Genomic DNA, 16,828 nt, shown 5'->3' with positions numbered 1-16,828 from the left:
TGGTTTGAAGACCCTTTAATTCAGTGGTGCTTGCACAGTTTAGACAGACTGAAGTAGACAGACAAAGAAGCAACAACAGAGCTCATTGATGCAGAGCAGTTGGAGTCAGAACATGGGAAGATAGTCTACAAGCCACTTTGTTCTCTGACAACCAGCGCTCGGCACCTGCTACTACGCACAAGCCCCTGCCATCAAAGCAATCCAAGAAGTTTGACCAGGCCTTTGAAGGATCTGTCCGTCGAATGTAGGTGGCCCACCTATGCACAACAGATTAGCAAGCTGTGTAGAATTCACCAATCCCAGTATGAAAATGTGTATGAGAAACACCTGAAGACCCTCCCCGAAGGCCAGGCCCAAAGGAAGAAAACATATGAGTATAAAATATGGCACAGGGAAATGATAGGGGTGGGAGAAGGAGAAGGAATCATTTTGGCATTGAAGCAAACAACTGGTAGAGCAGACCAGCCTGGAAGTGGTAAAAGGATGAGCACAAAAGGAGGAAGTGAAAGGCGGAAGAACAAACTAGGAACTGGGAGCAGGTTCTGAGGCGGAAAGAGGCGCAGAGAAATTGAGAGAGTAGTTGGGGAAGGTGGAGCAGAGGATCAGCAGGTGGGAGTAAAGTCTAAGGGGGGAAAAGAGAAGCAGAGGTGACAAAGAAGGAATTTGTGAGAAGAGGAACAAATGAGCCAAAAGAGACCAGACACAGTGACACACATCCTAAATCGATATGTGTGAGAAAGAAGGGAGAAGGATTGAGCATGTGGTGGAATATGGAGGAGCCTAACAAGAAACTATTAAAGATTAGTATTGACTGAACCAAGTCCATGTAGGCCCTGTGTTAAGATGTACTCTTGTGCTGAAAGAAGTACTCCAGAGCCACAGGTAGGGAATAAGCTTCCTCACTAGGTTCCAGGTTCCAAGGTGACACAAAAGGTAAGTTCATGGGTAAGTAAGTAGAAGGTACATGGAGGATACATTAAAAGACATCCACCGGGCTCCACTCTCACAGGCAGCTCACTCTAACTGAATATCATGGAACACACAGGGCACTCACACTATACCCTTCTACAGCTAACATTCCACCAGGCATTCCATCAGGCAAGCATCCACACAGGGCGAGAGCAAAAAGACACAGGACATAACACCCTGTTACAACATGCTTATAAATAGGAGGTGAAAAGGCAAGAAAGAGTAGGTCCTTTAGATGCAGAGGTGACACAGAGCCCAAGAGCCAGCTGGAAACCTCTTTTAACCTGCCATGCCTCTTGGACAAGATGTGAGCCATCTGGACCGGCTGGCCTGTACCAGAGTCAAAGCAAGTCAGGAAAGCTTAATTTTGCCCATCATCAACCACCGGAGGAAAACCTTTAACTGTGAGGAGGAAAAGGAGGCTCAATGATCTAGGACTGTGAATGATGTTGGGGACAGATGTTTTGAGAGACCTTTCTTTTTGTTTGAGAGAGACCTTTTGAACTCAGGCAATTGCCATTGTGACACATTGTTTTGAACTGTGGGTTGAATCAGAATGAAATCCAGTTGTTCAACACAAAATGTCCTGAGCCTTTGTAAAGACTACTAAGTTTAGAGACACTTCCTACCACCACCAAAATATTAATTACTTCTTCTCCGCCTTCTCTCCTGCACTCAAAAGTCACTTCTCCTCAGTCTCTTGTATTGTATGGGAATTTGTAGAGTGTGAATAAAGACCAAAAAAGGCATCAAGACGCTGAGGGAAGTGAGGCAGCTGCAGACCAAGGGGATTAAAACAAACACATTTTCAAATGTTTTCGAAATAGATGCTATTCAGGAGTATTATGGAGCTTGAGTGGCAGGGCATTCCAGAGCATGGGGGCAAGTACCGTAAAGGATCTTCCTCCAGCTCTGGCCCAATGGAATCTGGGAATGCTCAGCAAAGACTGATTGGCTGAGTGGAGGAGCGTACTAGGTTTGTAGGGTACAAGTCTAGATCAAAGAAACTCGGCCCCAGTATTGTGAGTGGCGTGATGAACAAGGCATACAATTAGAAATAGACAATCTTTCAATATTTGGGGTGAGGGGGGTTGGACTAGCAAACGTTGAGTGGGAAGAGAATCTTCGTATAATCAGCATAGGAAAAAAGTGTACCCCGTGGCTGGTAATCAAATTGGCCAGGGCACGCATATATAGATTGAATAGAAGGGGAGAGGGGAGATGCTTGAGGAACCCCGCAGTTCAGAGCTGTGGGGGAGTGGTGAAAAGGGTAAGGGAAACAGTTTGAAGCCGGTTGGATAAGAAAGAGGAAAACTACTTCAGGGGGATACTTGAGATTGCAGACCCTTGGAGAGCAGCTTCTGATGGTCAACAGTATCAAAGGCCCCAGAGAGGTAAATGTGTATAAAAGCACCCACCTCTCAGTGGTCCTGCCACAGGGCAATGTCATCCATAACAGCCACCATCACAACTCTGTTTCCGTTCCGGGGCGAAAGCCAGCCTGAAAAGGGTGTAGAAGGTGGCTGGCTTCCAAAAAGGCAGAAAGCTGGGGTGTGCAATTGACTCCAACAGTTTCATGAGAACAGGGAGCAGGGATAAAGGGCGATAGTTCTCAACAATAGCCATATCAGGATCAAGATCAGGACCGGATCAGTGGGGGAGACTGATTTAAGTTTCAGCAAAGCAGCTGAGACTGTAGTGTCGGTCATTGTGTTAAATTTAAAGGCATTGGGGGGGGGTTCTCTTCTGGTTAGAAATGGGCAACAGAGGTTTCTGCAGAGACAGACCTTTCTGTGTATATCAGATTGCAGATTTTATAAATTTTTCCTCTAAAAAAGGATGCAATGTGGTCACAGTGCGTTTGCGTTTGAAAGGTCACAGATGGGGGACATACAGGAGTCGTCAATTCCTTGGCCACATGAAACAGTTCTTTAGCAGAGCAGGATGCGATAAGGGTGCGATCAGCAAAGTGACAAGCTTTTGCCTTTTTTATGGCGGTCTGATAAAGAATGCCCGCCTGCACATAGGCAAGTTTAGCAGGTGGTTCAGAGAGTCTGTGCCATCTCGGTTCAGCTTGTCAACATTTTTGTTTCAGCAACCCGAGTACAGTAGAGAACCAGGAAGCAGAAGGTTTTGCAAGTAAGGCCGAGAGCCTGGAGGGGACTAGGGCATCAGCTGTTACCTGTTAAGCATCAACCAGGTCAAGACACAGGTTTTTATCACCTGTAGTGCCCTGTTGAGTAAGAGCTTCAATCGAGTTAGAGAGAGACTCAGGAGAAACATTAGACCAGTGTGGTTGGGTTTTAAGTAGACTCTTAGGCCTGAGTTTGGGCATTGGAAAAAGGATAGAGAAAGGGAGCAGATAGATCATACCAAAACAGCAGGCCAAGGGGGAAAAGTATGAAGTTCCTTAAATTCAGAAAAGATACGATCAAGTTGATTCCCACCAGTGTGGGTGGCACTATGGTTTCTCAAGATGAGAGTGCAATCCGCCAGGGAGGAGACCAACATATTGGCTTGTTGATCAAGATAGTTGTTAGGGTGTAAATTAAAGTCGCCAAGGATGACTAGTTATGAATAGGTCAAGGATAAGTCAGCAACTAGCTGTGCAAAGTCATCCAGGAATTGGTTAGTCGCATATCCAGGAGGGCGGTGGGTGATTAGGAAGTGTGTTGAATTTTCAGGAGAAACCAGGATCCTGACTAAGAGTAATTCATAGGAAGGTTTGTGGCTAAGGGCAACAGTGGAGCAATTAAGGGACTTTGTAAATGTAATGGCGACTCCGCCTACCATTTTGGAGGTAGGTTGATCAAGTTGAAAGATGCAATATTGAGGAGGGAGCATTTGGATTATGACTGGCCCGGAAGTAGCAGTAAACCATGTTTCTGTTATACACAGAACATCAGTCTTGAGGTCATCAAAATGGCAAAGATGTTGTCGCAGTGAGCTACCGCTGACCTGGCATTAATAAGGAGGCCTTTCAGATGGGGGTGAGTAACCTATTTTCCAGAGCTGTTTTATAGGAGAGGTTAGTAGTGAAAACTCAGGGCCAGCAGAGTTTGAGAGGGGCCAAGGTAGTTAGCTCATTCTGCGAATAGGTTAGGTGGGAAGGAACACTACAGTCGCCTATTACAGCCGGGTGGGCCCATGGCCCTGAGTGGTCCCGTGGGCATTTCTCTATCTCTGCTACCTTTCCCTGCTCCACCTCAATCATTGCTTTTCTGCTTTCCCAGCCACCTTTATAACTCACCTGGCGAAAAATACAACCCGCATTGCACTGAAAATTACTTTTACACTACAGTTTATGATAACTGTACATGTTCAGTCCTTGTTTGATATGAACCAGAAGTGGCAGTGAGCGTTAACAAATGCTGTCTGTGCTCAGAGAGAATGGTATGCATCACCAAGTCCCAACCTGTTTGTTACAAGTACCCACTGTGGGCCAGATAGCCAGGTATCACACATCTATTCCCCCTTTCATCTGTGTCTTCTTTTCAACTTACTACATACAGACCATCTGGACATCAAAACCCACTGGAACCACTCAGATGCGAAAGCACAAATATGCAGGTCCGCAAGGCTGGACCACTCAGAGTCGAACAACAAAATACAAATATAAAAATATAATAGTCATTACAATGATTTAATCATGGGCACTTTGGAGAGCAGACTCAGTTGGTTCATTCTCCTCAACCTTTTTGCGGTATCAGACTTCCCACACCATAATCACTCCACAATTATCATACAATGCAACCATAAACAGCAAGAACATCTCACCCCAAAGGATAACAATACAACAGGACCTCTGACTTCACATTAATATTAGCCTGGAACCCCACATATTCAGACTACCCTTAAACACCAATTCCAAAAACATGACTCTGCAATATCCTCAATAACTCTCCCTTCTATTTGATTTTTCTTTCAATTTACTAGCCCTTTACACTCGACATGCAAACCACAAGCATAATAGCTTTGCCTGATAGAAGCATCCTACCCATTAATCTCAGCAAATGACCTCAGAGTTCACGGTATTACGCGTCCCCATCAACTACACTGACGGACCTGTCGCTCAACCAGCAGTGTTGTCTAATGTATCCTGGGTTGCATCTCTAGATTAAACCAACACCCAAGTGTCACTGCCACAAAAGAGGTTGAAGCATTTGGGCACTGAAGACTTGGGTACTTTTGGTCTGAACACACCAACACTGCCGGCTTCACATCTGCCTCTCCTTCTGCCCAACTAACCAACGCCATTGCTTTTTTTGTAGAACCATATGCCACAAGGCCGCCAAAAAATGGCAGAGGTGCATTATGCAAGGCCATATTACATTTCCATTGAATACATCTTCCCATAGATGCATCTGCGTGGATTTATTTAGATTGTATTATTTTTAGGTCCATCTGCTTTGACCAGAAGCATATTTCAATCAGATGTAACCGAGGTGATAAGTTTCCTGTAGTTAGATGTTAATTATGAGAAAAATTGTAGTTGAATATGGTCCAGTTTGGAGATTAAGAACACAATGAAACATAAAGGGGATGAATACCAAACATTTTGTACTGTATATAAAAAGTAAACAACAGACCAATAAACCATTTTTATCATTATGAGCAAATAATTGGGAGTGTGAGAGGAAGGTATGTAGTGAAAGGGATGATGGGACATGTTATTGGAGTGGACACTTCAAAGGAGAGCAGATTTGAATAGTGGGATTATATCGATGTTTGTGATGTCAGGGCAGTATCAGGTAATATTATCCCCACCAATAATATCGCCATATATATGGTTGTGGGGCAAGACCATAGGCAATATATTTGGTGGGGATAATTTATAGGGTTATTGAGATGCGGTTTCGGGGGTGACTCTGCTCCATTCAAAAAGTTATGGGGCTTGCGGGGGTGTCCCCCGCAGGTTCCATGGGTTAAGATCGCCGTAAAAATATGGCTATATTTTGTTATGGTGATATTTTTACGGGGATATTAACACATGGAACTGTCAGGGCACTGGCAGTTGTGGAGGTCTGCAGAAAGAAAGGGATAACTGAGAGCAGATGAAGAACAGAGGGATTTAGTGGAGCACTGGAGTGAAGGGACTGGCCAAGATAGGGGATTAGAAGGAAACAGAAAAATCCAGATATGGGTGTGGGGTGAGCCCTTAAATAGATTTGAAAACTATAAAGAAATGTGAAGCATTCTTGGAAGTGCATAGAGAGCCATCCGCCAATAAAACCATGAACATGGGTAGGAATTGAATTAGGAAAGCTGTAGAGAGGGTGAGCTAAAGAATGACAACAAAGGAGTAGAGAGGGCAGTCAGAGATGGGGTGAGAGGAATTATCAAATCTACTGAGTTCAAAAGTAGTTCTTGAGAGTTTTGGTAGGGTGGTAAGTGGGATGGGGCTGGTTCTTCCTCCTGGATGATAGGTTTTGTCTCGTAGTTGAGGCAGTGGAGTTAATGAAGTGGTGGACCTTGAGTTTGCATTCAAGGTGAACGTCAAGACTGCACACCTTGTGAAATTGAGTAAGGATGTTGGGGCAAAGGATAACAGTGAGGTAATAGTGTTTAGGAATTAGATGATTGATTTCCAGGTAGGGCGGTTGAGCTTGAGACAATGGAATGTCATCCAGTGGGGGTAAGAAAGGCTGTAAGATTTATGAGTAGAAAGTTCATAGGTAGCGGATGGTAAGGTGTGACATCAGCAAAAAGATGTAGGAGAAACCAAAGTAGGAGATACACTTTCTAAGCCAGAAGGTATAGAGGGTAAAGAGAAGTGGGCCAATAATTGAGGCTTAGTGGACTGCCACTGGAGGAGGAGTATAAGTGAAGGTGTTCATGTTCCATGAGATGTAGCAGTATCAATGTGACAAATAGGAGGCAATCCGGTCAAGAGACCAAGAAAGATCAGAACTGTGGATAGTTTAGAAAGGATAAGAATTATTGAGAAAGTCAGAGATGTGGATCAATGGCAATTCTATTGAGTGATGGCTGTGAAACTAACATTACAGGGCGTCCGAGAGACAATTGGTCTATGGGTAGCTGATGATGTCATTAAACGGGGAAGGGGGACATGCCAGAAGTTGGCAGGGTTATTTCGATATTTAGTGGGGAGCCTTATGCCTAAGCACTGTACAAATATAAGCAGCACAATAACCAGTGAAAATATTATGTTATTGTGACTTGTAACGTGGACCACTGCAATTTTATATAGTCTCCAGGCGCTCTGGCGGATCTGAAAAGGAAGGGGTCTGGGGTGTTAAGTTAGTAGGGTTGAGAGGGAAAAGCACAAGAGAGCATTGATGTGATGTTGGTAGCTTCAGTTCAGAAAAAATGGTCACTTTGTGCTGGTATGGTTCTAGTTGATTGTCATTGTGTGAGGTTTCCTGTGTGGTTGTATGCAGGTCTTTCATGTGCATGTTGGGTGATGTGGAGAATTGGTAGAGTGCCTGGAGTTTGGGTGTTTTGTGGTGAAAGTATGGGTTGGGTTGTGTGTATGCATAATGCTAGGGAGTCATTAGCAGGGTTTGTCAGTGATTGTCTGGGATGTTTTTGCCTTCAGTTAACCCTTCAGCTTATTTGTTCATTTTTGGTTTAGCGTCAGATATTTCTTTGGCTAGACCGGTTTCGTTGTGTTTTTTTTCATTGCTGTCATTCCTAGTATGGTGGTTTTTCTCTCTATGGTGATTTCTTCGGCTCGGTTTGTTAAATAGCCATGTTTTTAATAGCTTTCTGAATTGTATGTAGGTCCATAGTTTTACCACTATGCAGGAGAAAGCTGATCCCGCAAAATGTTGTTTTGCGTATTGTTTTGGGTCGAGGCAGATGTCGTTCATGGATCTTAGTGTTTGAGTAGGTTTGTAGATGGTGTTTTTTCCTGTATGAATTCCGCTCCTTGGCTGTGAGTCGCTCTGTGCGTTATGCAGAAGGTTTTAAAGAAGATTTGTTGTTTCACTGGTAGCCAATGCAGTATTCTTAGTGCTGCTGTGACCTGTTCTTTTCTAGTGAATCTGAGGAGTGGTCTTGCTCCTGCAATCTGAATTCGTTGTAGCTTCCTCAGGAGGTATTCTGGCATTCCGAGGTAGATGATGTTGGCATAGTCTATTCTTGACATGGCAAGTGTTCTGTGGATGAAATGGTAAAAATCAACAAATTACATTAAGCCGGAAGGGAGATAAGATACGTTTTTAAACAAGAGTGGAACAGGACGAGGGATGGTAAAAAAGAATAAAAGGCAGAACAGATTTCCAATATTTGCAGGCAAGAAGGGGGAAAAGAACAGAAATGGGCCTGCACACATGGTGGTCTGGGCACAGAGAGGAGAAAGAAACCAAGGGACAGAGAGGGGTGTAAAAGGAAAGAAGTGAAGGCACATAGGGTGGAGCAGGACCCTGCAGACATACATAGCTACTAGAAAGCTATGTATATGAACAAATCCTGTAACATGTGGAAAACAATTGATAATAGATCAGCCACATGCCAGTTTCAGACGCACGAGAGGAACGGAAACATCACTAATATCCATCTGGGATAACTTAAAAACTAACTCCAACATCACATCTGTGCTAATACTACCAGATCTATCAGCAGCCTTTGATACAGGAAACCCCGAAATCCACAGCAAAAGACTCCAAGAAATAGGAATCGGCAACATGACTTTGCCATGGCTAAAGTCCTTTGTAACAGAAAGAACAGAAACACTATGGCCAACCCCCTTCAACTCATCACCACACCCCCTAACCTGTGCTTTTTCACAAGGCTCATCACTATTTCCACTACTCTTCAACATTGACATGACCCCACTCATCAACCTCATCAAAAGACATGGACTCACCTGCTACAACTATGCTAACAACACACAAATCATCTATGAAATCAACATTTCTGAAGACCTAGACTAAACCCTCATCAAATGCCTCAGACAAATAAACAAATGAATGAACTCCAACAACCTTAAACTCAACCCGGACAAAACCCGAAATCATGAAGACGCCCAACAATTCGTTGAACCAAAATCGCATTCCATGGCCCAGCAAAACTGGAAATCGACTAGAACCCTCCAAAGTAGTTAACAACCTCAGAATATGAATGGACAATGACTTAACACTGTAACCACAAGTCAAAGCAGTAGTAATGAAGTGCTTCTTCCACCTACACACAATCAAATGGATACTACCTTTACTCACATTCCCACATAGAACACTCTCTGTCATCTCTCTTGTCATATCAAGAATAGACTATTCCAACAGAATATACCTGGGAATGCTGGAATACCTCTCCACAAAACAACAGCAAATACAGAACGCATTGGCAAGCCTAGTGTCAGACTCACTAAGAGAAACGCATCATACTAGCACTGAGAACTCTGCATTGGCTTCCTGTAAAAAAGATGATTTACTTCAAAACTCGTTGCATAACCCACAGAGTAATGTATGGCCAAGGAGCGGAAATCATACAAGGAAAAATCTCCATCTACAAATGACCCCAGAGGCCGGAGATCTAGCAGTGACGTTAATCTCAAACCAAAGCAATATTTAAAACTGAACTTTGGTGTATGAACATTTTCCTGCATCTCAGTAAAACTTTGGAACGAACTCACTCCCAAAAGAAATATAAACACCACTAAAACAAATCCATTTCAGAAAACTACTAAACATTTGGCTATTTTAATCCCCCCCTACACAGGAAGTAACATCTAAGAGAAACAGCCGATGGCAACACAAGCAGCAACACCAGAAACCAAAACAACCAAAACCAAACCAACCAAATCTGGACTAGTCCAACAAAGGAAAGCATATTAAGGTCAACTGCCAGAAAAAGAATTGCGTCCACCTAAACCAAAGTAACCCAAGAGATCATTCAGACTTCTCAACGTTAACCCTATTAAAACTTAACATTTTCCTGAAAACTCACCCTCAACCACCTAATACAACAAACACATACCTCTTCCATAGCATGATCTTGAAATCACTGAGAAAACTGCACCCCCCTCCTACACTAGACACAACTCAACACACTAAGGGCCTCATTATGAGTTGAGTGGTAATCAGGAGGTAACTCTGCCAGAATACCACCCAACAGAATTACTGTTACTCCCACATGGTCTGCCGGAATTACAAGTGGCGGTGGCAGAGTTAATCCCCATTGTTTGAGAGTCTATTGAACTCTATGAGAATTACTGTCACGGTATTTGGTATAACATTTCCTTTTCCTGCCCTTGTATTTAATTCTGTGGTTTCTTCACTGATATGCTTTGTTTACTCAAATGATTTGTTGACCACACCACAAATTCGGCTATTGCCACATTACTTATGTTTTGTTAACATTGGATTTGTCTCCACCCGGCTGCTTGTTGACAGATTCTGGTTCCTTGGTTCGATTTTGTAATATTCACTGCTATTACCTTAATGAAGGATATCTTATCCAAAAGGAATTGCCATTTTTAGCACATTGGCACAGGCCGCTGTTTAATGCCACATTGGTTTTATGTTAATAGAGAGTTGGTCTCTGCTTCAACCACTGTTTGGTGCGATTCTTTTTCATGAATGAAAGTAATCCTGCAACTGTCAAAAAAATACTGCAATGCAATGTCATTCTAGCAAATCTGCTTGGCCAAGGGTGTCCAGCCCTCACCGCTGGCTGATTCAGCCAAAGTCCACAGCTTTGCCACTATTTGTAATGCCCCTTGCGGAGGCATGTTCCATAGGGTATGCACCCCAAGTTTATACTAACTGACAATCAGAACTACATTCAATAATCAGAACTGAACGTACTGCATTGTTCCACACAGATGGGGAGGAGGTCTACATTCCCCAGACATTCTCAGGCTCCCTCGCAATAGTATGAATATTGTCTGGATTTCGACCAAAGGCTATATCTTCCTTCTTCTCAACCCATGTGCCAAGGGATCTCTTTCTCTTCCCCTGGTGTTCTCTTGACATTGGTTAGAGAATCTTTCTCTCCTTGTTTGTAGTTATGTCTTTTACCAAAGGGTACCTTTCTCACCCCTTGGTCTTCTCTGTTCGTTAACTGGGTCTCAGCCCCCCTTCTCAGCTTTGTAATGTCTCTCATTTAAGCCTGGTTCACTATCCTGCCAGTCGTTATCGCACATGCACAACTTTCTCAGCTTCTCAGTATTCGGGTGCCAGACCCCTTTCTCAGCTTGGTAATGTCTCTTACATAAGTTCGGTTCACTATCCTGACAGGCAATATTTCATATGTACAACTCTCTGTTTCTCAATATTTGGGTCTCAGACCCCTTTCTTAGGTTTATACTGTCTTTTAATAAGGCCTGGTTCACTATTCTGCCAGGTCTCTCTTTGGGTCTCTCTGGGATGTTCTCTCACCCAATATGTCAATATTTGATCTCTCTGTTCGGTCCCACTGAGAAGAGGAAGTTGGTTCTGCACTTCCTCCCAATCACAGTCTCTAGGGTCACCCAGGTCCTTCCCAGTCCCCCTCTGCATACCTTCCAACTTGATCCACAAGGGTTCCGGTCCTTGGCAACACTGGTAAGTTTCTCTGGGTCCCCCCGGGGTTCTCTTGGTCTGCTCTTGGCTTTCTGCGTCTCTGTCCATGCTGTTTTCTACCTGCACGTCAGGTGCTGCCTGGACTACTCTGATGGCTGCCTTCCTGGCACTGGACAGCGGGTTTCCCAGCTGTTGGGTAATTCTTGGCTAATTTCTGCTTTCTCGGTCCCCGCTTTCCCATTCCAGGCATGTGCGTCTTCAGTGCGCCCTCTCTGCATGGCTTTGCTCCCCAGCTCGATGCTCCTCTGGGTCAAGACTGACACTAAGGGGAATCCATAGTCAGTTTTATTTCAGATTGACTTTTGAGTCTCGGATAACTAGCATGTTTTTCTTGGTTCCACGTAGGGCTCTTCATTGCCCTGCTGTTCCTTGTGTCAGTATTTTAGGGGTCATCCATACTCACTCTTCCCTCACTCTTCCTTGTCACAGCATCATCTACCTGATAGACAGGATTGCTATATATAAGGTAACGATCAGAAGAAAGAGGAGACAGAGAGGGTGGGGGTGGTTGGGCCCTATCCATGTTGCTGGGAGAGCAGTGCCTGGCGGCATGGTGGTTAACATACCACATTCTCCCTCGATACTCTTCACCTCTACCACAGAGGGGGTCCCCTCCCATAGGATCCTCCTGCTGGGAGGATATCGGGTAGTAGCCTCACCTCCTTGGCCCCATCGGAAGGGTTCCCCTCTGAGGGAGAGGTGACTATAGCGAGGGATTTGTCACAATGGGGAGCAAACATGATTGGTAGAGAGGACGTAGAGAGTGAGTATGAAGGAAATCAGAAACTTGGGAATAAACGAAACACTAACAGTTTTGAGAGGAAAGGGAGAAGGGAGATAGGGCTAGTGATGGGTCAAGGGATGTTTTTTCAGGGTAGGAACAATGAGATCATGTATAAAGACATAGGGGAAGGTAGCAGTGGAGAGAGAGGAGTTTAGGAGTGCTATAAGATACAGAGAAGGGGATGGAAAGATTTGTTGAGATGTCTGCTATAAATTAGCAAAAAACTCTCCTTTTCCACAATATGTTTCTATTTTGAATTTGTTGTGTATAGATATTTTTTAATTTGGAGTTCCACCATCCATATGCTACTGTACCTATCCTTGTATCCTCTCAAGTATTGCTTTTCCCTGTCCTTTTTCCATCTTCCTTTTCCTCTATTTGTTATTCCTGACCTTTTTAAATAATAGGTGTCAAACCAGGCCATCAGGAAACCATTCGTCAAACTGTCTTTTTTTGTCTATTCATTCGTATAATACTGACACACTCACTTAAAATAGTGTAGAAGATCGCCATAGCAATATAGCTGGTAAATATGGTGAATAAGTTAGAGCAGGAGGGCGGAGGTCCTTAATTGCTTATGGTGCAAAAGGATTGATAATGGAATAGGATAGGGTGGTTACCCAGAGCATCAATATCAGTTCAGCCAGATGGTTTGGGAGAATGCACAAAGGGATGACAAAGTGGGGATGGGAAGTGGTCGGGATAAGTGAGAAAGAGGGAGAAAGTGAGGAAAGCAGTTATGGTTCTCTGATATAAGAGACTTTAGAGGAGAAGTATAGGGTGAAGTCATTAGCGCCCTGGTACACACAAGTGCTCAACCTCAGCAAAAGAGTAATCGGGAAACAAGAGAAAACCTGGCATTGCTCTAGGACTGCATCTGACCTGGCGCTCAAGGAACTCTGAGCAACCCGCCGACAACTAATCAACACAGACAAGGCCTCCTACTACCAAAACACCATAGCAGAAGCGGACAACAAAAGCAGAGCCCTCTTTAAAGTGGTAAAGCACTGCGTCAACCCACTAACCAACCATGCCATACCTCACTCCATTGAAAAATCCACTGCCATAAACTTCATCGACAAAATCAGCAAGATTTGCCAGCACATAGACACCAGCTCTGCATCCACAGACCTACTTCATGTCCCTCTTCGTGAAATCTCCCCACCCTGGACAACATAAAAGACACTCTCTACAGAAGACCAAATAGAAACCCTGGCCACCCTTAAAGCCACATTGTATACAGGCGACATCCTTCCAGCATCCATCCTCAAGGCCCTCCGTGCAGAAGCTCTCCTTCCCTACCTGGAGATCATCAACAGCTCCCTAACTCAAGGCACCTTCCCAATGACCCCAATGACATGACAAATCCTCCCTCTACTAAAGAAACCCACTCTGGATCCCGACAGCATAGGTAACTATCGCCCCATGACCCATCTTCCCTTCCTAGTTAAGATCATTGAGAAAGTGGTAGCCACACAACAAAAGCAACACATCAACACCAGCAATCTCCTCCAAACCTACCAATCCGGGTTCAGACCCAGATGCAGTACAGAGACAGCAACCATAAAGGTAGTTGACGATGCCCTCAACATCCTTGACAATGGTAACTCCTACCTCCTGGTTTTACTCGACCTACCTGTCACTTTTGACACAGTCGATTCCATCAAGGACATCCAGAGGCTCAAAACCTGCCTCTCGCTGATCAAGCCTTGGATGTCCAGTGCATACTTGAAGCTCAACCCCTCCAAGACCAAATTCCTAATACTCACCAACACCACCGAACACCCAAACATACAGACCTGGCTAACAACCATGAACCCTGAGGGCATCACACCCGAGCTCACCTCATGTGCCAAGTCCCTTGGATTCCACACAGACACTCATCACTCCTTCAAGACACACATAGCTAAGAAAACTCAGACAGCTTGGTATCAGCTCTCCCTTCTTTGGAAAGTCAACCCCTCCCTCCGGACAGCTTTAGATCCACTGTTAAAGCACTGGTCCTATGCCACCTGGATGGGAGCAATGCTCTCCTCAAAGGCCTCCCGCCGTCCTCCCTTGTGCCCCTGATAAGTGTCATACACACGGCTCCACAACTCAACAAGGGTCAATGCAGATACAACCACATCACCCTGGCCCTCATTGACCTTCACTGGCTCCCACTGCATGCATGAATCACCTTCAAGGCTTGCTGCATCATCTATAAGGTAGTCGCCTTCAAGTCACCCAGCTACCTCATGGAGAAACTCAGCATCTCCGGTGGACAGCGCACCACCAGAAGCCAGGATATGTATAGATTTGAAATCCACTGCTGTAAAAAGGAAAGGACCCGAAAACAAGTCTTCTCTAGCTCCACCCCAAGACTATGGAATCTCCTCACCATCAACATCAGACTCACCCGCATGCTCCTACAATTCAAAAAAGAACTCAAGATCCACCTCTTCAAGGAGTCCCTCATCCTTAACATCTAGGCCATCACATGGCCCCTGTGCCACCTGACTCGCTAGATGCTGTCTACCCCTCTCATCCCCAAAACCCTGCACAGCTGTACCCCTCCACTGTACCCCTCTGCATCCTACCCTCTGTTGTATATATGTTCTGTTACCCCTGAACAATGCTCTGTTATGCATCTGTAATGTTATATACCTCTATAAAGTGCCCTTTTGCTCCTCATAGCTATGTCCACGCTCAATAAATACAAAAATAATAATAATAATTAGCAGAAACAGAAGAGGAGATGGAGCATGGACCAGGGTAGCATATCCTGAACCACAGTGGAGAGTTTACAGACGTGAAAGCACAGCCACAATATGATGCTTGTAAGCAATTTAACTTAGGAGCATCAGTACATTGGAAAGAGTAGTAAGGGGCTCTTCAAGGAGAACGGGGGAATGGTGCTACAGGTGGGGATTGAGCCAAATGGACATTGTTCGTTTGGGGTCCGGCGAGGTCCAGGGTTGCCGGTGAGGCCAGAAGTAGTACGTTTTTATTGCATAGTGGAAACAGAACAATGCCTTTTGCAATAGAGAAAGCCAAGAGTGTATAGAAGGCTAGGAGAGTCTACCGAACCTCGACCAGCTAGCCAGGGAGAAAGCAAGGATTTAATGTGTGCTCTATTCATGTGTAGGCAGGGTGAGAGTGAAAGGGGGACAGATGGAGACATTGAAGTGCAGGATGGAATGGTTTATAGTGATAATTTCGAAAACAATAATGTCGAAAGTCATTATTTCGAGAAAAAAAATGTCGAAAAAAAAGAATTTTTTTTTCAATACGTTTTTTTTTCGAAATGGGGCGGTTCTCACCCAACCCCCCTTTATTAATTTTTTTTTTTGTTTTACCCTTTTTTTTTTTTTACTGCCGGACCCCAAAATAAATATATAATTTAAAAAAAACGAATTCGGCAACATTTTTTTTCAACATTTTTTTTGTGACATTTTTGTCATTCGACATTATTTTTTCGAAATTATGACTGACCATCGGATGGGAACAGCGAAGTGGAGAGTGGTAGAAACAGAGGACAGGTGAGGTGAAGGGGAGAAGAGCCATATTCATAGGTTAGTTTGTTATGAAGGGTGGCCAGAGTGTAGTAGAAGAGGATGGAGTCAAGGAAAAGGGAGTGTGCAGTAGTAATTCTGGAAAGGTTGACAACGATGAGGTAAAGAACAAAATCCAGAGAATCAACATTGAACCACAGCATCGGGGGATGATGGTTAAGAGCGGGTCTATTGAAGAGTGATATTGTTGCTAGGGACCTACCAACGATGGATTTGGAATGTATTGTGTGGAAGCGGTGACAAATTGCACACTTATGGTCTGTCAGTAGTAGGCACAGGTCAAGAAACTCAGACTTCAACAGACTGGGGGTAACACGGACTGAGCTGAAGAATGGGCTAATAAGGCTCTCTTTTGTTCTCTCCCCGCATATTCCTCACCTAATCCTTCCCTTACTTCAAACCAAGTGTAAATGTATCATAAGAGCCTCTGAATGTGGTCTCAGTCCTACCTTGGATTTCTGTGCAAAAATTGTGCTGAAGGAAATCACAATTGAAATCTTCCTCAGATCAATCTGCATTCATGCATGTACCCTTAGAATTCCCCATTACATTACCTTGCCCTATTGCTTTGCCATTCCTAATTACCCAATCTATTTGAGCCATACTTGTGCCTGTCTTGAAGGGGGCAATTGAGAATACATACAATAAAGACGCTCTATGGATGACCCTGTGAGATGGAAAGAAAATCAAAAGGTGGAGAGCAAATGGAGAACAACTTAATTAAAGTTAAAATAATGACAATTATTCTTGATCCATGTTAATATGCGGGTGCAACGACCCCTACGCAAGAGAAGATATCGTCTGCGAGATCGCTATTGACAAAAGGGTCTTTCTATTTTTCGTGAATTAGGCCTCCTTTCTGCATCACTCCATAGAGTCCATGGGCTGTCAAATGTGAGGCAGTTTGAGCTAACAGCAACAATATTAACCATTGAATCAAGATGTAGGCCTCTGAACTTTCAGTCATTTTAGTTTAGTGACACCGCTATTTTGAA

The 16,828-nt window shown here is 44.1% G+C and overlaps 1 protein-coding gene across 2 annotated transcripts in view; it reads right to left on the bottom strand.

The window, feature by feature from the left end:
* The window catches only part of LOC138581110 (extracellular calcium-sensing receptor-like), a 207,330-nt gene that overhangs the window by 157,482 nt on the left and 33,020 nt on the right, over nucleotides 1-16,828 (bottom strand). The gene's annotated exons all lie outside the window — the stretch shown is intronic.

This window comes from Ambystoma mexicanum, chromosome 3p (assembly GCF_040938575.1).
Source record: "Ambystoma mexicanum isolate Mex_15411 chromosome 3p, UKY_AmexF1_1, whole genome shotgun sequence".
Lineage (NCBI taxonomy): Eukaryota > Metazoa > Chordata > Amphibia > Caudata > Ambystomatidae > Ambystoma > Ambystoma mexicanum.
Note: the sequence above shows the minus strand (reverse complement) of the source record. Positions and strands in the feature narration are given on the sequence as shown.